We start from the raw sequence: 26328 nt of genomic DNA on the forward strand, positions 1-26328 counted from the left end.
TTTGACCAAGAATCTGAGTTTGTACATGTGATATTAGAACAAAGGAAATGTTGCAAAATAAATGGAAAACTGATTTATCTTATACGTGCATGCACATACAGTCATGACCACACCTACCATTTTCTACTGGTTTTTTAAACTACGTTTATAATTAGGGGTTGTGTTATATTCCCTTTACATTAACTTTTCAAGAGAAAAAAAATCCTTTCAACTGGTTAATAAGGAATGATTACATTCCTGATGCCTGACTACAACACAACTTTATGTATTAAAAATATTATTGGAAACTTACGAGGTTCTCCTGTGGCGAAGAGGAAACCTGCAACTAATTCTTCCTTCTTAAGCACCTTGGAAAACACATCCCTTCCTCTCTGTGGTCAAATTGCTGCATTTATTAGTCTTGTAACAGCACAGTCCTTGACTATTTCTTTGACATAGTTGGTTTATGTGCATGATAAACAAATTTTCTGATATGTTTCTAACATCAGTTTTTTCATAACGTGGGAGGAGAGAACAGTGCCATTTCCTCTTTATCAATAGATGGCTAGTGGGCATAGTGAAATACCCATGCCATATCAATTAAGGTGATGGCCCAAGTATTTTTCAAGAATATACCTTTAGGGACTGGAGAGATGGCTCAGTGATTCAGAGCTCTGGTTGCTCTTGCAGAGGATCTGGGTTCAAATCCCAGTACCCACCTGCCAGCTAACAACTGGCCATAACTGCAGTTCCAGGGGATCCAACACCTTCTTCTAACCTCTGTGGGCATTGCATGACATGGGTACACTTACATACAGGCAGGCAATACACTCATACAAAATAAAAATAATAAAATACTTTTTAAAAAGAATATACCTTTAGAAACCTGTTGTCTGGTCACTTATTTGACTCTTGCAAATTTTCCTTATTTGTTTTTCCTAGTGTAATTATGCTAACTAGGGAGCACTTAAGAGGACAGCTTTTAACCACCATGTCCTACTTTAAGATTGTACTAGGACACTGGGGTTGTGGTGTTACGCTAAAGAGACAGGAAGTATATTTTAACTTGTTAGATTGTAAATGTACCTTGATATCTGTAAAGTCAGGATGGTTTCTTTTTCTACATCAATATCTATACAACATGCTAGTCTCTAACTTCAGATTTTCACCTATGATATGAAGTTATCATCACCAAAGATAATTGTCCTTTTATTAAAAAAAGAAAAAGAAAAAAGAAAAGAAAGCCTCCAATATGTCACTGTAAGTGCTATGTAATGTTTTCCTCTTGGGAGAATTTGAGACAATGTATGTGAGCATGCTTTCTAAACTGTGAGGTGCTGTTGCAATATGCTTTGTAGCTATTTCATGGTGGAGATAAGTTTTGTCAGTAAAGAAGAATCGTGATGACCCACATTCTGCAGTTCTGGAGCTCATGTCTGATTTAAGTATAGAGTTCATCAGTTTGCCATGTAATTCTTTTAAATCATCCAAATACCACACCACTCTCTTATACTATTTAATACAGTATCCAAACAAAAATTTCAATATATTTAATGTAAAAGTTGACATAAACAGAAGTTAAATTTGAAGTTTGGGGACATTAACAGGTAGACAGTCAAGGACATGCCTGTAAGAGTTTAGAATTGGTTGGAGTTCGTAGTTCTCACCAGCTGTCCCCTGGCTTACCTTTCTCAACTTCTGCCCACAGTTCTAAAGACTTTATTTAGGAGCTCTCCCCACTCACTGCTGCCAGGCTCTCCAGCAGGCAGTGGTCAGTTTCTACAAGTTTACAGGCATCCCTGGTCACTTTATCTTTAGAATCTTGGTAACTTACAAAATGATACTATGTCATAATAAGATTAGCAAAACTGGCATGTTTTAAATGTTTACACTTAAAGAGTCAATGTTCTTAGTAACATATGAATAGATACAACTACTTCATTAATAACCTTTAGTCATAGTGTCAAAACTGTAAGCTGAACATTCTTCCTGCATGCAATTATAGGTCAAGTAGCCTCCAGGACTTCCTCAGAGCCCCTGGGTACACTGATCTGTCTGCTAAGTCTTCCTTCCCTGGGGCTACTCACTGGGTCACTGAAGTAGCATATTTTTAGCCACACTCTTGCCCATTGTTGTTTTTTAGGGTGACAGTGTGAGCTACCATTTTATAACTGGGAAATCCCCATTGTCACCTAGTCCATTACTGCCTACTGGATCTTTGTGCAAAATAGTTCTTTTGCTCTGAAAATTCTTTTCACTTTTCAAAACACCAGAGCAAACAAACTGATGTTAAAGAGGTAATCTATAGAACAATCTCTTAGACTAGAAAAGAAGTTGGTATGCTGTTTAGTTCCAGCCACACAGATAACATTCAACGTCCTAATGGAATAAAAACACATCACTGTCCGAATGGGGTGGAGGCAGGGCTAAAGACAGCTAGTCAGTTTCCCCTTCTGAAAAAGTCCATGTTGGGAAGACACATTCTACTCAATCCTAGCTCCTGCATGCACCATAACAATGCACTAATATATCTAAGGATTCTCTGACCTAATGAGGTTCCTTCTAAACCCATGACTCACTCCACATGCCCTATATGTCTTCTGTCTCATCATCAACTCAGAGCAATTGGAAGAGACTAGGAGATTAAATTCTGAAAAACAAACCTCATCATAATGGGAAATCCAATTAACTTTCAATACAGTAGCCACATACCCGCAGCACTGCTATAATTTCGCCTTCTATGAAAATGGTTGAGTTGTTCATTAGGTAGCATGTCAAAAATTAAACAAGGCCAATTGTTTTCCTTGTCCTGATATCTAGAATCATCCAGAGAATCATATTAGAAGACTGATTAGTGATACGCATTATAACTAGATGCAATTCCTGGAATCTTTGTTTTTTCCTGTTTTCTCTTTTCTGGTTTGCCTTGATGTAAGGGAAAGTAATTATCTCTGGGGAATGCAGATTGCACTCCTGTTCAGTGTTTTGGAGATGGTAAAATGATGTAGATAATGTTGATATCATTTTTTTAACTTCCGTAAGTGAAAAGTGATAGTAAAGAGTGGTATTATCATGTTTACTCTATCAACTGCTTTGTGAAAAAAAAAAGTGATTGCTATTCCTGCCAACTTGGGGTAGGGGTAGGGAACTGAAACATCACATAACTTGCTAATTTTTCAGATAAGCTTATTGACAGAGGTGGAAGTAAAAGCCCAGCGAAGTGTCTAGGACTTGTAACACTGGCAAAGCTGACATTCCCTGGGTTTCTATTATATACCTTGTTTTTTTATTACTTTTTACAAATTTGACTTAATCACATTCAATAAAAATAACCTACTCTTCACCATAGCACTGTAAGGATAGGAAAATGATTGAGACATAATCTCTGTCCTCCAAAGGAATGAAGTAACATAAAAACAAGAGAATAGTAACTAGCATCTTAGACATACTAGAAACTTCCATTAAAGCTTTTTGCAAGTAACTAAAATATATTCTAGGTGTGGCCACATATTTACTTAGAAGTTCATAAGTAGAATGAAATTTAGAAGAGATTTCATTTGATTCAAAGTAAAGGAAAATCAGGGAAAGGAAAGGAGCGAACAGGCGAGGAGGCTTCAGTCTGTCACTCTCCCCTGCAGTTTCTTTTGACTTAACCATCATGTCCTATCCCAGGTGAAATTTCTCCATTTTAATATGTGTTAAAGCTTGCATTAATAAAGCTGCAGATCCACCCCTCCACAGCTTCCATGCTGCTTCCGTGGGTCTGCAGGAAAATTCTGACATTGGCACTTTGAGCAAGCCTCTCCGGGGCTGAGTCAAGCTTCTGGACTACACAGGAAACAGCTTTGTGATCTCACCATCACCAGTTTTAAAGGCTGGAGAGCACTGATTTGGAAGATACAGACACACAAATGGTGTCTTCGCCAACTCCGGCAGTGCACTAGTGTAGGATGAGAAGAGGAAGGGGCAAAGAGATCTAGGCAAACAACTGACACACCTTTGAGCAGCTCAGGTGCACGTGAGCAAAGCCCCACCTGAGTGCCCCAGAGAAATCTGGCTTCTGACAGCACTGCGCCATTCCCTGTCCACCTCCTGCATTTCCTCTGACCAGCGTATCATGGTCCATCTAGGGCACAGCTGCTCTCATTTTGCATTTATGAATAATTTGAGACTATATTTAGGTATTTCCAGTCACTAGGTACCTACATTTTTGAATACAGATTATAAATTTTTTTCCAGAATTCACGAAATTCATGAGAAAGAAAACTCTTAATATTAGGTCACTCAGTCAATTACCTCCTTTCCTGCCTAATGCAAGATTATTCCCCATAGCCCTGTTTCTAGTGCTCTGTTGCCTATTTTTAAATGTACTAACTGATGGTGATTCTGCCACTCCCCCCAGGAGACCATTATCCTGGCTCACCATTCTCGGTGTCAAGGGGCTTTCCCTCATAATTAGCTGCAACTTGCTCTTTCTTTCCTTTCCCATTATCCTCAGTTATCAATTCCCCTGTAACAACATTATTTCTCTCACATTGGTTATATATTTTTAGATAGTTTCCACAGTTCCATAAGCCGCTCGTAAAAGGAGCTGAGCTACTTAGTACCAACCCATATCTTAATTATTCACACTGTTGGAAGATGAAGATGGAGTTAATGGAGTCGGTCACTGGGTTCTCCTCTTTCCAGCAGCATGCTGCATTAGCCTCTGCCTGCATCTCTGCTTGTCCACATTGATTTGATCAGTCTTAGGTCACCTTCATCTACAAGCAGTGTCTCTTTAACCATAATGTGTCTAGGTCATTTGAAGGTATACAAGAAACAGTCACTTCGTTTTCTGAAAAATGAGAGGTGAGAAACCCACTTTATTAAAATTCCATGAATGTTAAGTGGCATCAGGTATGCAAATAATTTAGCACATATTATAGTACACTAATCTAATAGTCATGAAGCATATTCATCTACTATATGAATAGAAATTTAAAATCAAATAAACCTCAGTATATGTGCAGCTTTGTCACTTACTGGCAATATGACCTGATCAACATTTACATGTAATAATTTATTATATAATATTTCATAGTTCACTGGACTGAAAACTCCCAGAAGGAATGTATTTGGTCTTGTTCATCTCTGTGCCCAATGCATCAAACTTAAACTCTTCTATTAAAGCTGTTAAACCTTCCTGAGCCTCAGTGTTGTCATCTGTGAAATGCAGTGAAACTGTTCCTCTGAGTCAGATCCATTTCCCTGCCTCCTCACGACTTAGCCCATTTTGTATTCCAGCCGTTGCTGCAGGTACCAGGTGTACTTGGGGATAATCTGCTGACATCTCACCCCCTCTGTGCCTTGAAGAATACTGCCATCTCCTAAGAGACGTTTGCAAGAGCCTGGTGGTGGGAGAGATGATAATCATCACCTACTCAATAGCTCTTGCAGGAAATATTTGGTTATCACAACTGACAGGAGCATCGAATAGGCAGAAGTCATTGCAGGATGTTGTTAACATGCTACCATGCACAGGATAGCGCCTCAAAATAAAAATTTTGTCAAAGGTGTCATTTAGACATAATCCAGAGCCTGAGAAACCAGATCTGAAGAAGGAGCTTCAGATTTCTACCCCTTGTGTTCTACCCCCATCTCTCTTCACTGTCTTCAGACTCAATATGCCAGAAAGGCTATTTTCTTGATCTCTAAGTGTACCTACCACACAACCAGCAGAGCCTTTTATTGGTTCCTATGCTGTGGAATAAAAGCTATAATAATAAGAATTTCCAGGTCATAATACCACTGGGGTCCCATACTGTGGACAGAAATAACATAGTCAAATAATTGCAAGACCCAGTTAATATGGGCCCATCAGAAACAGGGAACAATATGAGAGCAGATCTTGAGGATACTCGTAGTATGAGATTAAGAGTATAAGACCAGAGAGGGGAAATTTTATTGACACTGGAACAATCTCCTGTAACAAAGGGTTTGATGTCCTAACAACACATACAGAATTGATCCTAATACACTATTGGAGTTGTTCCTTGAAGCTTACACCTTATCAAAGTAATCTGCTAAATGAGGCCTTGACTGAATATTGGGAAAAAATGATCAAAATGCTCAGGGAGATGAGAATGTAGTGATGAATTTGTTATGTCAGATCAAGGAACTCTGTCATCTGAGGGTATTCAAGGACACTCTTTTCCCAGTTAATGTAGAATGCGTGCTGAGTGGAACGGGAGTATTGTGGAGAATGTTGGCAGTGGCAGAGAGCACTCAAGGGTGCTACAGCAGAACTGGTTGCCCTGGTATCAGAATTTATAGAAATTTGGAATGAGGGAGACTAAATTTTCTTCACAGAAATAAGGAGGTCATAATTGCTGAAATAGGCATCAAAGCCAGAGTGACAGCAGTGATGTCTTGACTCATGGGGCTCTGTAGCAAATGTTAAGAAATTATAGGAGTAAGATGGGTAGCAGCCATCTAGATTCTTGCTTGCTATATAAAACTAGAAGTTGAGATTTAGTAAGCAAAACACTGATGTCAACAGGGCTAGAGAGATGGCTCAGCGGTTAAGAGCACTGGCTGCTCTGGCAGAGGACCCGGGTTCAATTCCCAGCACCCACATGGCAGCTAACAACCTTCTGTAACTCCAGTTCCAGGAGCATTCAATGCTCTCTTCTGACCTCTGTGGTCAGTGCACAACAAGGTACACTTATGTACACGAAGGCAATGCACTCATATACATGAAATAAATTTTTTTTTTAAAAGACTGTCAGCCACCACAATGGAAAATCACAATCACTCACCTAGTGATCACTCTAGATCTAAGTCAGTTCTTAGACCCAGAGCGCAGCCTCTGAGCGTTAGCTTACTGATTAATAGAACTTAGATCCCTCTCAGGAAGTGTCCTGCAACATCATTGAACATTTGTGTAATACAGTTCTCCCAGTCTTTTCCCACAAGATCCACAAGTTGTTTACCAGAAATAGCAGATGTATACTGTGGGAAGGAAAGTAGCTAGTCCATTCCAAAGTTGTTAGATAGAGTCAGAGCTTACTTTAATCTCAAGACACAATAGTAACCTTTCCTTAGAGAGAAGCTTGCAGAAGCCAGGCAATGAATGGAATCCTGGCCTATGTCCCACTGGTCCTACAGGTCTACAGGCCACCCATGTGGTAATTACCCAGTTTTGAATACAATCAAGATTGGTGGTTTGTCCGAAAGAATAAGAGCCATCATGTATTTGGAAGGCACAAAGGGGCGTTTCAGAGGTAGCAATGCTTCATTTCAGGAGGAATTATAGAAATTAGCTTCACCATTAAAGACCCAAGCAATAAAGGAATACCCCTACTCAGTTCACCTGTGTAACTCTTACAAAACCTAGAGAGATCATTGTGAATGGTAGTAGTCAAAGTAAACAGTTGACAACCACAATTATAACTCCTATGTCAAATATGGTAGTGTGCTAAAATAGATTAGTTTCAGGACTTAATAAGTAGTTTTTGCAAAGACAAGTTCTTCTCAATTCTCATCAATAATAAGGATGAAAAGCAGTTTGCTGTCATGTAGAAAAGACAGTACTTTTCAGGCACTATCTTGCCCAGGACCGGGACAACACTTCTTCTTTCTGAAACAATAGAGTCCTGAGAGACATCCGTTGTCTTGATATTCCACAGATCCAGCAACTGACGCTGATGGATGATATCATGGCAACTGGACCTGGTGAGGAGAGGAAAAAGTACTCAGGGTATCCTAGAGAGATACATGCCAGAGGTACATGATAAATCCTCTAAGTTTCAAGGACCTGTCAGTGTGAGAGATGTTTTATATCCAAAGATTTGAAAGTGGGAAAATCACCTTTAATATAAATGACAGATTGTTGCATTCATGCCTCCTACCACTGAAAAAGAAGCACCGTACGTGGTAAATTGAATGGAATACTATAGTCACACATGAAACAATGTGTTTTGAGCCATTTATTAACTAACTTGGAATGGTTGCCCTGTTGAGGTGTGATATATATTGCTCAGAATGAGAGATAATCCTGCAGTGGGTCCAGACTATAGTGCAAGCTGCCCTGGTCGTCAGGCAGCATGACCTAGGAGATTCAGGGGCTAGAGGAGTCGTAATGTGTTAAGATGCTATATAGCATCACTGCTAAATCCAAACATCAGTGTTGCACCACAAATGCCTGGATTCAGGAGCAAGGACAAACTTTCCAAGGCCATTGCAAACACAGTGACATTTCTTCTGTGCTCTAGTATAATCTAGGACATCAAGTATGGCTATGCAGCTGGAGCTACCTATGAAGAGCTGTGATTATGAGACATGAGATCATTCAGGTATAGGAACAATCCAAGGTATGATGTTGTTATGGATTAACTGTTTCTGTCTTCTCCAAATTTCAACATTTGACATTTTATCTCAATATAACAGCATTGGGAAGTGTGGCCTTTGAGATGTGGTCCCTCCCTCATGAATGAGATGAGATGCTTAGTGGGATTAGAACTTGATGATGTACAAAGGTATATATGCTATATTACCTATAGGTATCTAGGTATAGGTATATTCTCTATATGTGTATATTTTTCATGTATATCTATTACACCTATATGTATAGGTATAATTGAAAAAATAAAATGCCAGAAAAAAATCTATGCATTCTCTACCTAAATATGTATGTGCCTCCCTTTTAATATGTTTAATTTTCATAAAGAAAATTTGGGGTTTTTTTCACAATGTTTGTTGGTTACTTTTCTGTTGCTGTGATAGAAACAGAAACAGTGACCAAACAGTAAGAGTTTACTTGCACTTACTGTTCCAAAGGGGCAAGAGTCCATCATGACAGGGAGGCATGGCGGCAGAGGCGGCTGGAGGAGGAACAGAAGCTAAGCGCTCATATCTTCAAGCAGACACAGGAAGCAAAAAAGCAATTTGAGATGCCAAAAGGCTTAAGAACTCTCTAAGCCCACCCCCAGTGACATGCTTCCTCCAGCATGGCCACACCTTCTAAGACCTCCCAAAACAGCGCCAACAGCTGGGGACAAAATGTCCAAATACTTGGAGCCTATGGGGGACATTCTCATTCAAACAATCACACAGTGTAAAAACTAACTTCTTTTTTCTTTACTTTCTTTTAATAGCGTGGTGAGGAAACAAATCAATGCTACCACTTAGCTGTGTGAACTTGTCAACCCAGGACCAAGATCTTGATCTTCAGTATCTTCTTTTGTCAAACAGTGGGAAAAATCCTTACTTTCCCCACAGAACACCTGGCAATGAGACCAAGGGGAGAATATACTGGAAAAGTGTGGTAAACAGATGCAACTATTGCTATGATTTCACCTAAAGTAGACAGCAACAGACCATATACTAGTTACTCGGCTTTCTTAGACTATAATAAAGCACATGAGATAATAAACTTCCAATGAGGAAAGGTTTATTCTGGTGCACAGTTTGTACTTCATTTTATTCTGTTGCTCTGCCTGTAGCAAGGCAGGATACCACAGTGAGCCTGTGCATGAAGGAAGCCACTCACCACACCACAGGAAGTAAAACAGAGTAAGGGGAGAGACCAGGGACCCTTTCCAAATCACAACCTTACATAGTCAGATTTCCCACTAGGTCCTAGCTCTTAAAACTTCCACTATTTCCCAGTTAGATCATGGGCTGGGGACCAAACATTTAACATGTGGGTTTGGGGGAGACACTTACCATAGCGCATACCTAAGAGAAGCAGCTGGTACCTTGTTAATGCTAACTCACTGTTAATGCTATTGACTCTATGCTAAAAAGCTTAGATAGGCCTGACTTTAGATGAGTAAATTTTCATTAGTCTCTTCAGTCTGCCGTGTCCTATATACTTAAAAACTATTCACATTAATACACTTATTTGGTTCTTTCCTGCTTTTAAAAAAAAATCTAGCCCATGAACGAATCACCAAGTTAGAAAAACTGCTTGAAGGAAAAGCTAAAATACACAAATGCATCCCTTACAGCCTGGCAGTAAATTTTCACAATAGCTCTATGCAACGGACAAAATTAACTTTACTCTTCTGCAGTGTCTCTGTAAATTCTGGCAGAGACATTTAACAGAACAGAGCAAAACTTTATTTTCTCCTTATGTTGCCAGCATCTTCTGGGATGCCCCTGTGCACGCTGAGTGGACTCTGAGCTCACGGGAGACAGAGACAGTGGCTGCAGCCTCCTGGAGCAAGCAGGGATACAACCTGGATTCCCACCAGCCCTGCTGGGAAGGAAGACTGTCCGTTTATCAAGCTGACAGCAAGGCGGCAGAAGGGGCAACCGAAGCATTCTTTGCCAAGGACAAGCCTAATGCAGAAAAATACGTCACTGCTGCTGGTGAATGAATGCATTTCTGGTTCAGTTGTTGGATTGTGTCACCAATCATCTAAAATAATGGACAGTGAAGAATGACCAAGAGTTACATCCTCTAAATAAAGTTGAAAATAAGCTTATCTAAAGTGAGTTATTGAATTGGAGTCAGACTTGCTGGCCTCGTAGAAGGTAAAGAATGCTTGCATCTTAGTCTATGCTAAGAGACTCCTGGTTACTGAGGCCTTTTCCAGATCATGAGTCAAGTTTGTCCAGTTTCAGATTAGAATAGAGTCTGTTTTCTATGGTCCAAACTATACCAGCAAGAGGCTGTAACTGTTGAGAAGATTCTGGGTAAGGTAATTCTGCAGGACAGCTCTGGAGAGAGGAGTACTGCTTCTCCAAAGAGCAGTTTACAATGTGTTTTCAAACAGAATGAGAAGCATTTGCACTGTTTCTGGCTCCTATTTCACTATCTCTACACAAAGCCATTTTGCTCAGGAAAGTCAATACTACTACTTAAATATTAAAGAGGAAATAACATCTTGTCACTCCTCTTAAAATTATTTTCTTCCCTAATGTCAAACACCTCTCACTATGGCACTATCCCTGTTGCAGTCTTAAGATGATTTATGTGATTATTTGATCAATGTTATCTCTGCCACCCTATGAAGCCCCATAAACCCCATGAGGCCAGGCTATATCTCCTTCACCTAGCACAACCTACAGTGCACAGAACAAAACCAAAACCTACTATTGCCCACTGTCAACAATTTTGTGTTAGTAGCTCATAATGTGCTGAGAATTAAATAACATAATAAAGGACAAAGAGTTTTACATTGTAAGATTGTTCTAGGTAATTGTGTACTATTAAGCATGTGCCTAATCCAGTAATCTACATCCATTTCTTTCCCATTTCATGTATCACTTTTAGCTTATTATATAGTTCACATTTTCATCAATATTAATATTATTACTCTTTCAACCCTCACTGGAATGTCAACTCCAGGATGCAGGAGCCTTTTTCTTTTCTATCCTTCCTCCCTTCCTTTTTTCCTTCCCTTTTTCCTTCCTTCCTTCCTTCTTTTCTTGATTTTTAAATTTAATCTATGAAATTTCCATATATGGGGGCTGGAGAGCTGGCTCAGCAGTAAAGAGCACTGGCTGCTCTTGCAGAGGACCTGGGTTCAGTTCCCAGCACCCACATGGTAGCTAACAACTACCATAACTCCAGTTCCAGGGGATTTGATGCCCTCTTTGATCTCTGCAGGCATTGCACCACACAGGTGCACTTACATACAGGCAAGCAATACATGCACATACATAAAATAAAAATAATAAATAAAAAGAAATTTCCATATATGTATGTGATGTATTATGAACATACTCACTCTGTTGCTCTCTCTTACAGACTTCTTCCCAACTTGTCTCCCTCCTACTTTCATGTCTGAAATTTTGTTCAGGTCTTGTGCAGGTAACCACAGCTGCTATATGTCCATGATTGCATCTGCTATGTCATATCCAGAAGACAGATACCGGACTCTTCCCCATCTACCCTCCAGCTCTTACAGCCTTTCCAGCCCCTTTTCTGTGATGTTCCCTGGCTCTTGGAGGGAATGAAATAGATATCCTGCTTAAAGCTGAGCACTTGTCATTTATTCTCAGCCTTTTGACCAGTCACAAGTCTCTGTATTCACCTTCATCCACTGCACAAAATAAGCTTCTCTGGAAAAGGCAGATAGCAGCACTAGTCTAAGGATATAAATGTAAATATTAAAATATATGAATAAAAATATTCAGAAGACTGTGTGGCTACATATCTATTTAGCTTAATATCAGAAGTAAGTTTGGTCCTAGGAAACATGGTCTGGAACATGTCAACTCAGGAGGCAGGAGTTTCTCGTCTGTTCTGTTCTCATGCTGGCCCATTCAAAATTGTGCTGATTGCTCATTTCTTCTTTGAACCACTTCCGCACTTCCTGACTCTTCCACCTTTCACTTCCTACTTTATCTCATGCTACAACCTCCTCACTCACTCCATTCCAGCCACATTGTCCTCTGGCAGTGTTTCTGGACACACCACTGCAGCTCTGGCCTCAGGGCACCCTATATGTGCTATTCCGCCCTGAAAGGAGGGTCTTCCGTAAGTTACCTTCTTGGCTAGCTCCCTCATGTGCTTCACATCTATGGCCAGCCTACCAGTGGGATCGTCTATGATAACTTCATTCAAATTTGAATGCCAGCTCTTTCTATAACCCATGCACACTCCTGGATCTTGTCATGTCTCTGCCCTGAAATTTCTCTGGAACACTTGCCACATTCTACTGTATTATGTCAGTTAAATATTGCCTATGTCTCTCCTTCCCTTCCCCGACACATGTTAGAATTCTAGGCTCCATAAAGGCAGACATTATCCTCTTCTTGTTCACTGACCTATCCGTAATATTAAAGCCCCTATTATTTGTTGAATAAATGAATTATCATAAAAGCAATTTTTATACATGGAACACCCGATTTTAGAATCTTCTGCTTAAGCTCAAAAAGCATACACATGATTATAATAAGATGTTTGAATTTCAAATATAATAAGAAGCAGGTGGCTTGGAAAGGTTAAGTAATACAAGGCATACATCTTTGCTTTTTGATGACTGCAATGCTAGAATTTAGGTTGTTGATAAATTTCAGCTTGAAAATCTCTGAGTAGTAGTTGCTATCATATGCTGTTTCTGAGGACAGTGCACATACACACACACACACACACACACACACACACACACACACAAAAAATCTCTGTAGTAGAGTCTCTCTCATATTGTGTCTGTGGACAGAGTGCACACACACACACACACACACACACACACACACACACACACACACCTTCATGTATAAGATTGCCTCTGGTGCCTGGGGAAAAATGGGAGGAAATGACTATTAAATGGCTAAGGAAAATATTCATGATTTATCAGTCCAGTGAAACGGAAGAGCAGGCGCCCACTTGACAGAGCAGGCAGAACCAACCTTAACCAGATCGACCAAATGCCTACAGATTCAGCTGTGTGATTATGAATGACCCTGAAAATCAGAAACCTCAGAGGAACACTACAGCCTCGTCTTCCTTTCCCATCAGCTAGGGACAGGAAATTCACTGGGAATAATTTTCTCCATGTGAAAAAATCTAGGGATGTGTTCTCCTTTCTACCCAGAGGATCCAGGGTCTGGTCAGGAAGTGTGCAAGTGGATGTTTGCTCTCTTTGTGGTCAGCATAGAATCACAGTACATTAGAGCACAAAGAGACTTTCATAGTCATATCTTCTGACAGCAGCCTCATAGGAAAGAGGGAACAGCCCTGAAAGCTAAAGTTGCCCAGCTAATTTGAAGGGAAGGTCCCCCAGCCCCGAGATCTCTGACACCCCTGGTCAGTTTCTTTCCACACACATATTAGGGTCTCATTGCTGGTGTCCTAGTTAAGTCCCTAGAAAAATCACTATTTCAACCCAAATTAACACGTGTGCCATTCAAATCTAGAGAATCAGTATCATAGACTTCATTGTTCTTGTTTATTCTTTAATTCAGAGAAGAACTAGAGGAAAAATGTAAAAATGGCCTCATGTTTCCATAGTCCTGATAATTGCTGCTGACATTCATTTTTAATCTTTAATTTTATTTCCTCCAAATTAATAACATAAATGTAGTCATCATTTCTTAATCAGTTACTATGTACTAGGCCCTGTCTTAGGTGATTTATTTATTCAAATTTCACAGTAACTGTAAAGTTTAAGATGTTTGATCAGGAAGCAACTTTTCCGAAGCTAAGCAGCCCGGGTATGGCCAGTTCAGTCATCATACCCAAACCTGTCAGTCTCTAAGACAGGAGCTAGTTCTCTTGTTCCCAGCTGCACCCCATCTTCCCTCTGAGAAATGAAACCTTTTCCTTCCTTATCCAAGATACATACTTCAACCCTCAAATTATGAGGACAAATAATAACTTCCAGTGACAATTGCTCTACTTTGATAGAGATGAAGTAACAGTGTTAATACTTAAATAACAAACTTGATTGAAGTTTTAAATGATCTAAGGTGATTTTATTTTTATTTTTCAGCAAGGGATGAGCAAGGCCCTTCAGTAGCTGTGCTTCTCTGGTGGTCAAGTAAAGGTCTTAGACTGCATAGGGAAGTGACTTCACACTGATTTCTCTTGGTCTTTTCCTTCCCAAAACACATTATCCAGCAGAACAGATATGCTCATTGGTAGATGTATTAGTTACCTTTTCATTGCTGTGATAAAAAATACCATGACCAAAAGCAACTGAAAAAAAGTCTATTTTTGCTTATGACTCCAGAAGGCTAGATATCCATAATGGTGGGGAAGTCACCATGTCAGCAGGAACTGAGAGATCACATCTCAACTGCACATAGGAAGCAGAGAACACAACTGGAAATAGCTCAAGGTCAAACTCTCAAAGCCTGCCCCAGTGACATGCTTCCCTTAGCAAGGCTGCACCTCCTAAAGGCTCCATAACTTCCCCCAAACAGCACCAACAGGGGACCAGTTGTTCAAATACATGAGCCTGTAGGGGAAAATGCAACACAGTGGTTCCTTTAAGAATAAACAAGCAGGTCTGTAAGGAAACTGTATTCTTAGTGAGGCAATGTAGGTGGGCTTGGCCCGGTAGGCAGCCAGGATTGCAAGCATACACAGTCTCAGGAAGGATAGTAGTCAGGCAGAGGTGTTCACAAGCCTCAGACAGTTCAGCACTGGTTTCCATCCCTACCCCAGGTCGAGATGCATTTTTTTGGTCAGGATCTTTGCCAGTGAAATCATATGGCTTAGGAAGAGATTGGTTGCTCCTGGCAGTTTCTGGATAACTTCCAGAAATATAGCCAGAGGGCTAGAATGGGACCACCTAGCTCCCTCCTGGGATCCAGTTCTGAGAGCCTGGAGATGGCTTTCCAGAACTCCACCTTCCAGCTCTGTTTCACATCTGCACTATTTTCTCTGGGGAAAATTTGGAGGATGGAGGGCAGGGGAGGGAAGACAATCTTTGGGTCTGCTCTTTATCCATTGTCCCATCATCTGGCAACTGCCAGTCTTTATTTTTTCAGACATTAAACATGTAAACAACATTGCTTCATTTTTTTTAAACAAGAGAGAATACTCCATTATGAAGTTGGGGGGGGGGAATGTTATTACTTCCAAAGGAAACGCAGTATTTAGTTTTTGACTCAAAATGAGAAACCTCAATATGTGCATAGTGAGTTCTCTGTTTCTTACCTAAGTTACCCTGTTCATTTTCCTATTTTCCCACTGACAAAGAGTACAATTCCCACCACCTTTTTTGACTAGCTAGCTAGCTTTTCTGAAAATCATGACTAAAAGTAGGCTATATAGCAAGTGTTTCCATTGGTCACTATAATGCTCCTGGTAAGATATTCTTGTAATTTTTTCTGGTGTCTTGTTCTCAGAAGCCACAATCAATTCAGAAGAGTCTACTGGATCTCAGAGCAAAAATCATTCCAGGAAGCTCCTGTTTCAATAGTTTTCACTTTGATCCACCTTATTTCTATTAGTTATGCTCAAATATACACATATATACAACTCACTTTTGATTTCCAACACCAAAAAGTCTCAGAGGTGCCACCACCATATTCACTTATACATATGTATGCATCCATAAATGAACAGATATGGTAAGGTTAGTGTGTTCAGTCATCTGTATCAATGATGCGGCATGTATCCTTGCTATGGGGAATTCAGAATGTTATTTTTAGAATGTTCTCATAAATGGAAACACAGATGACAGCTATGCTACATAGTACAAGATCTTATCCCTGTATTAACTGGGAGAGCAATATGGATGCTAATGGAGTTCACTGTAGTTCAGTAACAGTGATGTTCTTTTTCTTTTCTTTGTTCAGTGTCTTCACCACTTTAAAATTACTCACAATGTGGGTGTGCATGTTCCTGTTTCTTATTTACTGATTTCTATCACAGGAATTCAAACATATTTAGAGACTAAGAAACGGGTAATATATCCTCTGTGCTTGACACATTGCCTTCCTAAAACCCTACAATAAGTATTTTATTGCAAATAACATTTAAAGCTTTATGAAACAGAAAGTATCCTTCTTGTTACAGAGAAAATGAGTCAAAGATCTCAAGGAAGTTGATAAGGCAGCAGATCTGCTTCAAAGTCCTAATTCCCATCTTTCATTGTTTCTCTTTATACACACAGAGGAATGCTGAAGCAACTTCAGTAAAAAATGTAAACTCTGGGCCTGAAGAAATGGCTCAACAGTTAAGAGCACTGGTTTCTCTTGCAAAGGACCTGGGTTCATTTCCCGGTACTCACATGGCAGCCAACAACCCTTTGTTACTCCAGTTCCAGGAGAAGTGATGCCCTTTTCTGACCTCTTCAGGTATTGCATGACAGGGGTACACTTACATACATGCAGGCAATATACTCATAAACACAGAGTAAAAATAATAAATAAAATATTTTTTTAAAATGCAAAGTCTAGGGGAGAACAATTTAAAAACTAAAAAATTCTACTTTTAATACTGTTGAATATACCACTATGCTTAACGATAAGAAGAAATGAAATATTTGATGAAATGAAATATTTCTCCATGTACATATACTCATCTCATCCTAAACAATTCATACTTCCTAAGACAGGTATGACTCTAGCTTCATGCTGGGCATGGTGATGCACACGTTTAATCCCAAGGCTCAGGAGGCAGAGGCAGGTGGATGTCTCGAAGATCGAGGCCACCCTGGTCTACAAAGCTAGCAAGTTCCAGACTAGCTGGGTCTACAAGGAGACCCAGTCTCAAAAAAAAAATCTAATTTCCATCATAAAGCATATAGTGGTCTCAAAGCAAGTTGCTTGGCTGATTAAAACAATGAAATCTTTAGAAGATTCCATCTGTGACCCCTGTATGCTGTATTTAGCCACACAGCAGTGTACCATTTCCAGTGGAGATGTTTAGGTTAGAAATCACTCCATAGCCTTCTTATAATTTGTCCATAATTTACTTCTACTGGATCCCTAGGGTGAAGAGAATAAATAATACCAAAATTCTAGGGAGAATGACAGAATCTATGGGTTTGAAGACACCTTATATTTCATCCAGTCCCACCACACTGAGGTAACCTGTAAAATCCTTGAGAAGCACTTTATAGTGAGACAATATCACAAACTTAGGTGATATCATGCCCAGAAAACCACCATGGCAGCCATAGATAAAATGCTTTAAGTAGGCCAAAAAGAACGCTTGAAACTTAGAAAAGGCATGCAAAAAGACACTCCTTTTTGAAATTTGAATGGTAGCAACTCCTCCAATGTTTTCCAGTACTTATATAATTCAAGGACAAATGCAGTAGATATTACATTTCTACCTTCTTACTCATTTGTTCAATGATTTTTTTTGTCATGCCTATCATGTAAAAAATAGTCTGTCAAAGTTAAGATTAACATGGATAACAATTACAAAAGTAATTTCTGTTTCTGTAAGAATCTCCACTTAAATTGCTTTTTTACCATGTCCTATGCAGGTGACCACAGATATAGTCTTTCACTAATTTAAGATTCATTTTATTTTTAACTATGTGTCTGTGTGTCTGTGTGTGGGTATGTGTCTGTGTGTCTGTGTGTGGATGTGTCTCTGTGTCTGTGTGTGGGTATGTGTCTGTGTCTGTGTGTGGGTATGTGTCTGTGTGTCTGTGTGTGGGTATGTGTCTGTGTGTCTGTGTGTGGGTATGCGTCTGTGTGTCTGTGTGTGGATATGTGTCTCTGTGTCTGTGTGTGGGTATGTGTCTGTGTGTCTGTGTGTGGGTATGTGTCTGTGTGTCTGTGTGTGGATATGTGTCTCTGTGTCTGTGTGGGTATGTGTCTGTGTGTCTGTGTGTGGGTGTCTGTGTGTCTGTGTGTGGGTATGTGTGTGGGTATATGCACATAAGTAAAGGTGCAGAGGCAGGAAGAGAGCATCAGAGCCCCTAGAACTAGAATCACAGGTGGTTGTGAGCCACCCATTGGGCACGAAACTGGGGTCTTCTGGAGGAGAAGTAGCTGTTTTAACCACAGAGCCATTTCATCTCCTCACCAACAATATTCTTTCATTTTTAAGTAAATAATTAGAAATACCGCAGGAGAATGTCATGAAAATGATAGTAAATAATAGAACCCTCAGTGTCTCATTACATACACTTACTATAAAAGCATCAAAATATGATCAGTGTTGGAGCTTCCATTGAAGATTGGGGTTGGGGGAACAAAACCAAAGCACATGGAAAAAAGGATGTAATAAAGATTTTCAAAAAGTAATAAAATAAAAAATAAATCAAAGTTGCTATAAATAACCAGCCCACCGAAACAACCCATCTGGTTTCTAAAGGGCCTCTCACGACTGACACGAAGGACAAAGCTGACTTCTTTTTCACCTGCTGCTGGTGCCAAGTAGGGCACTGCCCAGTAGATATACCATAGGAACTATATATGCTATTTAAATTTTATGGTAAATCACAGTAAAAAAGATAAAATAACTTTAATAATGTTTTATTAGCCAATATATTAATATCACCTAAATATATAATCAATATAAACAATTATTGAGATAGTTTACTTTCTTCTTCTCTCCTGAGTCTTAAAATCTTGCTGATATTTCACATTTCTTGTTCCTCTAGGTGAGGAGTCTCTACATTTCAGCAGCTACCTGCTCCTGGCTCATGACTGCTAAATTCAACAGAACAAACCTGTGCCCTATTGGCATGACACACTATTTCAGACTCCTTTAGCCTTTGCAGTAACTACTTTGTCATATTTGTCTTAATTTGTTCTTTGGGATGTGATAAAGACCTATATATCCATAGTTGTTTCATTTGTAGTCAGGAACTACAAGGTGATAGCAAGTCTTCCCTGAGATACCTTGTCAGTCATTTCCGAGTCTTTTCCAGCCAGATGTTGTGTTATCCACTTAGCAGCTAGTTTTTAATAACCACATATTTGATGACATCTCAAAAAGTCACTCAGTTACTTTGGATATTTGTGTTTACACAATAGATATTCTCTATAGGCATTTCTATGCCCCTAGAACTTCATGTTGAAAGAACAAAATGAACTAGATCCACCTGAAGATAAGTTGTTTTTAATTATTAGGCAGATCCTGAAATTCACTGCTTCAAATATCAGGTCATTGCGGCGCCCAGCATCTGCAGTGGTTTTACTGTGGTGTTTCTCCAGGTGCTCCTATGGAGCATACTATCGATGAGACTTCCATTCACAACTAATTCTGCCTGTTTAATTAGATAACTTACTTCTTCAACAGAGCTGATCTTAGTAATCGTGAGAGACTATCACAACTCAAAGTTGCAAAGTTTGCTATTTGACATTTTATTCCAAGTGTCAGCATTGTTGTTAATATCTATGGGAATCTCACAGGATAATTTTTTTTAATTCTTAGAATTGACTTAATGGAACTACATAGATACCTGTTGACTCCTGCATCTTGGTATATGATATCATAGAAACAAGTATAGTGGTTGAGATTTAATTTGTGGACCAGTGGGCTTAAGTTGGATTTCCTGGGTCTGATCTCAGCTTTGCTACTTAGCAGCTATGTCTCTGGCCCTTGGCTCCTCCAGCTTTGAAATGGAAATGTGGAGAATGGTAAGCACAGTTGCAAAGAGGATTCTGCAAAATAAGATGTAAAGCAGTGCTCAGAATGAACAAGCATTTCAGAAACATTAACCATGTCATCTGTGAGTTCCTAATTCCTTTAGGCAAACTTGGAAACATGGAAAAACTGACCATAGGCTAGCATTTCTAAAGCTCTAAGGTAACTCTTTCCAAAGAACTTTGCTTCTCTCTAAAATTTTTAGCAGAAAGTTAACTTCCAGATGAATACTTATTATGCAAACATGCTAATGTGTTGGCTTGGAAACTCTGCCACTCAGATTCCATTATCAACATCAAGCTAGATTAAAGCTCTGTAAACACACTTGACAGCAGCTGGTGGGATAACCAAGTTTTGACTTCATGTTATTTAATCTTATCATTATGAATCAAGAATAGGTCAGGGGCTGGAGAGACAACTCAGCAGTTAAGAGCACTAACTGTTCTTGCAGAAAGACCCAGGTTTGAATCCCAGCATCCACATGGCAGTTAACAACTGTCCGTAACTCCAGTCTCAGGGGATCCAATGCCGTCTTCTGTCCTCCATTGGCAATGCACGACACGGGTGCACTAACATACATGCAGGCATAACACTCATACACATAAAATAAAAGTAAATAAAGAAAAACAAATTTTTACATAATAGGTATCAGAAGGGCAAATGGTTTTTCCCCCTCAATATATAATCTTTATACCATTTTTGCTCAGAGTGAAGGAAGGCATCATCTAAATCAGAAACAGAAATAGTAAGATTATTTAAGAAAGATATTCCAAAGGGGAGCATTACCCCAAGACATGTTCTCTTCCTCCCTGCACTGTAGAGCGGAGTCTCACCTTTAGATTCTCAACTCGTCTAAGGTCCCATAACTGCCAAACTGGTGGTCAGGATTTGAATGCAGATCTTGTTCCAGAGCTCAAGTCTTAAACTACTTGAGCCTCTCAAAAAAAAAAAAAAAAAAAAAAAAAAAATAGTAGTGACATACTAATTACAAAGGTTTTATGCATTAATGAGTGAATTTGTCATGTTTATCATATATCTAGAAGCAAAAAAAAAATATTTTAAGGATCCTAATCTTAATTTACACATATCTCAGGAGTTATATGTTTTATAAACCACTAGAGGACACAAGCAAGAATATCAAAGATCATGAAAAATCAGCCAAAAGGGCAAAGCAGCTCCCACCAGGGCACTGCAGTATTTCAGTGCTCTTATTTTTCAATTAGGAAATTTTTTTCTTCGTCTCTTCACATACATAATCAAACTGTAAAAAGATAAAGAAGACTTGTGCTTTGGATGATGCAGTTACTATTTTGGGGGGGAGTTGTGAGTTTTTTTTTAATTTCAACAGGAAATCATTACCCAAGCTAGCCTCCAATATATGCTACACACAAAACAATTTATCTACTAGAGTTCATGGGCAGCTGGACTGGGAAAAAACACATTAATTATCATTCAAGTGGAAATGCCCCCATAGACATACCATTTAATTAACAGAGAGGCCAGTATTGGAAATGAATAATTTGAAACAAGACAGAGAGAGATTGTGAGATAAACCCTCAGGTGATTTAAAGATATTATCATCAGATAAATGTAGGAAAAAAAAAAATAGGAAATTATCTGTCTTACAAACTCCTTATAAACAGAAAGATTCCTTAGACAAAAGGCCTTCCCGAGCCTCTTCGTTGCCTGTCTTCAAGGCATCCCCTGTGAGCAGGATGTGAGACATGTTCTGCAGAAACATCAATGTGTTCAGAGGCTGGAAAATCCCACTCCGTTGAATTCAGACTCTGAAAAGATGAGAGCTAAAATCACTTCATGTAGCACAGTTCCTCCATCTTTGAAAACCCTTGAAATTTGTAGCTCTGCCAGGATTATAAATAGAAGCGGTGTGGCAGCAGAGACTTGATCACTCTGCGAAATGTGCTCACCCCATTTGGGAGAGTTTTACGAAGCATGGCAGCAGCTGGGACGGAGGCTTATCTGCCACCATCACTACTGTTGCTTCTGCCACAAAATACCTTTTCATTTTCTGTTTATTTCGTGGGAAGAAGAGATTTTCCCCCAAAGCATTAAAAAAATAATAAATTATAGCTCAAAGATCGTTTTCTGGAGCAGCTGAGAAATAGAGTCTGAAATGAAATTGCACCATCCCATTGAATTCCTGAAAATAATCTAAAACTCAGAATTCTGGGATCCAGTTTGGCATTACAGATGGGCTGCAGTGGATTCTTGAGACACTATCAAATTTTGTGTTAAAAATCTTGAAAATACCACCTTTTAAAACAAGCCAATGCCACATCTAGCTGTGGGGTGAAGTGATGGGGAGGAAAGGGTGTGGGAGGGGTTGGTGTCAATTTTTACCACTGTCCTTGGTATTTTCTTGTAAATGTCTTTTCTTTTGTGTTCTTAACCCACCCACCCCCTTTCAGCTACTAAGCTTTAAAAGTAACAAGGTTCTTAGTTTAAATTTAATTTAATTCAAGAAGTATTTATATTTGGTGACGAGAAACATATATAGAAAGAGATATATAAAGCGATGTATAAATAGATATAGAGATATACACACGCCCAACTAGCATCTTCATGGCACTCTCTTTAGCGCTAGAATAAGAAACCAGGATGGGGACAGGGTGTGGAGAAGGCTCTGCATAATCTAAAGGCTCCCCCCTCTCACCAGTTGGGGGTGTCTCCAGTTTCCTCTATCGTCCTATAGACACCTCTAAGAGTCATCTCCATGTGGACATACTTTTCCAATAGCTCAGCAGAGATATTTTCAACCATATTTTATTCAATATATTTTTATTGAAATTTTGTATTTCATATATCTTAGTCATATTTAGACCCTCTTCCGTATCTGTAGCCCCCATAGTCCACCCACTGGGTTTGATGTGTTCTGCCATATGTTCAACCATGTGTTTCAAAACTCAAAAATAATAATAAAAGGAAATAACCACCGAAAATATAGAAGTCAAAACAGTCTACACTATAAGGAAGTTCATGTGTCTCTCTATCCCCGTATTCTTTCAGCAGGAAAACTTTTGTTTCAAATAGAAGTTACACAAAGCCTTAACAGGAAAACAGTAAATACTGTACCTACTCTAGTAAGTGCAGAGGAAGGGAACTCTTCCGTGTTCTACTTTCTTACTGACCAGAATACCAAGAAGACCTAGAGACTCCTTAATATAACCGTTGATTGGAACCCCTGGGGAATCTCCGAGTATCATTTGAAGACAATATTCAGAAAAGACTGACATATGACAGAATCTGTCTTTAATATAGCTCATGACCACAATGTCTTCCCCCCCCACACACACACAACCTAGACATCCCAACACCTCCTTTAACATCATAGCCAAGACAACACTCCATTCCTCTTTCAAGCATCAGGGTTAGTCTAATGCATGTGAGGACACTAGGCTTAAACTTCTTTTTCTCAGTCCCTAGTATGGATGTGACTGGTCTCAAATACATGTCCATGATGTAACACCATCTTAATGTAAAATAAATTGCCTCAGTATCCCCATAACAATGGAGTGCTAAAGAAGTGGTCTTCTCACAAACTGAAGTGTTTCTCAGGTCATGTAAGACAAAAAAATGACAGTGCATTATTGACTTGGAAGAGAAAAATAAAACAGCAATATAAAAGAAGTTTCTGAACTGAAAATGAACAAATTCTGAAAAATTTGGCTGGAATGATCCATGAATATTTGGAACTATAATGTGAACTTAAAGTGGATTCTGAAGTCAAGATTTAGATGGAAAGAAAGAAAAGAATATTTCCAGAAAGCATCTGGGAAACTAAGATGTCTTCCCCCCCACCCCCCGGAAGAAGTTTTCATTCTGGGGAATAAATGCCCAAATTGATCTACTCTTTATTCAAAACAAACTTCTAAGAAGAAATCTGAATTACTTAGATCCTAGATCTGTGACAAAGGAGACATTTTCCCACTGAGAGGATGTAGGTGGGGCTTCTCCAATCATTTTCAGCACCCTCTAATTAGAGCTTCCTTAATCTCTGTATGATGTGATCTCTGCCCAAGGCATGGGGGAGAAATAGGAATACTGCCTTCCATTGTGTTGCAATAATTTTGAAATACTGACTAATACATTATCCTTCCTACTTTTATCTCTTTTCACCTTCCACTCAGCTGTTCTGCAGAGAGAGAGAGAGAGGAGAGAGAGAGAGAGAGATTATGATCCTTGGAGATAGAAAATAAAGGTGTCTTTTCCTGGCTTTTGACTTTCAAAACCCCAAGGAAAAAACTTGAAGGAAAAATAAAAAATAAAAGATGTTGAATAAATGTACATTGTTGTTGTTTCTCAAACATTCTATTTTAAAAATATGCAATAACAGGGCTGGAGAGATGGCTCAGCAGTTAAGAGCACTGACTGCTCTTGCAGAGGACTTAGGTTCAATTCCCACACGGCGGCTAACAATTGTCTGTAACTCCAGTTCCAGGGGATCTGACACGGCTGCACTTACACACGTGTAGTCAACACACTCATATGCAAAATAATAAAAATATATTTTTAATGAAATGAGTCCTTAGAAGTTGTCTTCATCTTTAAACATATCACACTAGATAAAGGTACCTAAGTCCTTTTAATCATACTCATCTCTCTGGAGCTCCTTCTTCTAAAGTAACTGGTGGCCTGGCTTTACAATTGTGTACCTCTTAGTGGAAGAAAGTACTAGAACCTTTCTCTCTCCTCTGGTATCATTAAATGGGTACCAAATACGTTTTGTTTCAATTGGAGGGCTTAATATTTGTGCTATTCCATCCATGAATCAAAATACAGGACAAACACTTAATAAGCAGGCTCTGGATTTAATGTTTAAACCCAACAGTTTTTGGTAAGTCTCATGACCTCTTGATCCTCGGATTCCTGTTCCCCCAGTTTCCCACGCAAAGCCAAAAACCAGAAAATGGATATCACATCTACCTCATATCATTGAGATGAGGATTAAATGAGATGCTACAAAAGCATTTGACAGGGAGGTTGGCTCACAGGATATAAACATCACCTCACATAAGATCCTTCAGATTATTATTTTCAATAAATGCCTTCGGGCTAGTTAAATTGTAACCAATTTTGACAATCCCAAAAGTAAAGTTGGGCATATCAATACCTTTTCCCCTGAGTCCCCATGCCCAGGCCTTACAATAACAGCTCCCAGGCAAGACCAAGAAATGGCCCTTTGGTTTACAGTGCCTGAGGCCTGCGCATGTACCCTTCTAAACCTACTCTTCCAGATCCTGCTAATGAAATTTAAAGAATGTCAGGCTACAGACCTCTGGAGTTAGGAGAGCAAAGGAGGAAAAGCAGGCTCCCAGAGACGTGGTCCCAGTAGGCATTCAAAACTTCCAGTATTCTTAGCTTCTGCTTATCTTGGGTCCCGCCTTTGTTAGGATTTAAAAAAAAAAAAAAAAAAAATACAAGCAGTCTTGTGAAAACCAGCTTCCCAGTAAACTACATAGATGCTTCCTGGTTACCCACGATATGAGAATAACCTTTAAACTATTTCCATTTCTGATCCCCTCTGGAAACAGGAAACGCTTGGGGTACAGCTTTAAACAAAAACAAAGAGACCGAAAGATAAACCAAATTGTCCCAGAGTTCAGAAGAGGTTTGTGTTAAGTGTTAGAAGGTTCAGATCTTGTGAATCCTCCCCCTCTTTCTGCCATTCCAGAAATTCCTTCTAGGGGCGAGGGTACAGCAGTGGACTGTTCTGAGTTGCACAGCACTGCCATCTTCAGGGTCAATGTGGAAAAATTTTTTCAGGGTCGGTCAGATAAATCATCCTCCTAAACACTTCATTTAAATATAATCAGATGGTTAAAAATTTGACAGCAGACAGCCTGGAACAATTTTTTCTACTGCTTTCCAATGTTTGAAAAGTCACTAGACACATTTTTTGTGTATGTGGTGGTTTATGAACGTTTTTAAAAATATTTGCTGATTGAAAAGCCATCTACAATAAATAGGAAAGTTTAAATAGCTCACACTGCATTGCCAGATGATGAGAGCAACACAGACACAAACATATTGTTCTGAAAAAAATTTCCTTAAAAAGAAAAGATGAATCAAATGAATCCACAGTGCTGTCTGAACAGATGGTGTGATTAACAACTAGTGTGTTAGCCATCTCAGGAGCTTACAGGAAGTAAACAAACGCAAGGGAGAATCACTTTCCTCCCCAAGAGTTTTTAGTTCATTTCACTACAAAAATTTGGAAGTCTGCATTTTGAAAGCAGACTATCTTTAGGGGATATTGGGAATAAGTGTTGAGGGGAGACAAGAAAAAAGAGGAAGACCAAAACAGACAAAACAACACCAAAAAGAAA

General features: G+C 39.3%; 1 long non-coding RNA gene across 3 annotated transcripts; it reads right to left on the bottom strand.

Annotated features, from left to right (window-relative positions):
- Positions 1–1514: 1514 nt before the first annotated feature.
- Positions 1515–25623, bottom strand: LOC108491431. 3 transcript variants are annotated; one of them, XR_003851521.1, is made up of 5 exons: positions 25276–25623; positions 21608–21768; positions 20815–20916; positions 19797–20706; positions 1515–4816 (listed from the first exon to the last, which is right to left on the bottom strand). It is a non-coding gene; the product is annotated as an uncharacterized LOC108491431 (long non-coding RNA). The 3 variants fall into 3 exon arrangements; XR_003851519.1 differs by lacking the exon at positions 1515–4816 and adding an exon at positions 6703–7692; XR_003851520.1 differs by lacking the exon at positions 1515–4816 and adding an exon at positions 6703–7692 and having other exon boundaries at positions 19797–19998; positions 20815–20918.
- Between the last annotated feature and the right edge of the window lie 705 nt (positions 25624–26328).

The sequence above is a fragment of the Nannospalax galili genome, unplaced genomic scaffold (assembly GCF_000622305.1).
Source record: "Nannospalax galili isolate Female #2095 unplaced genomic scaffold, S.galili_v1.0 scaffold540, whole genome shotgun sequence".
NCBI lineage: Eukaryota > Metazoa > Chordata > Mammalia > Rodentia > Spalacidae > Nannospalax > Nannospalax galili.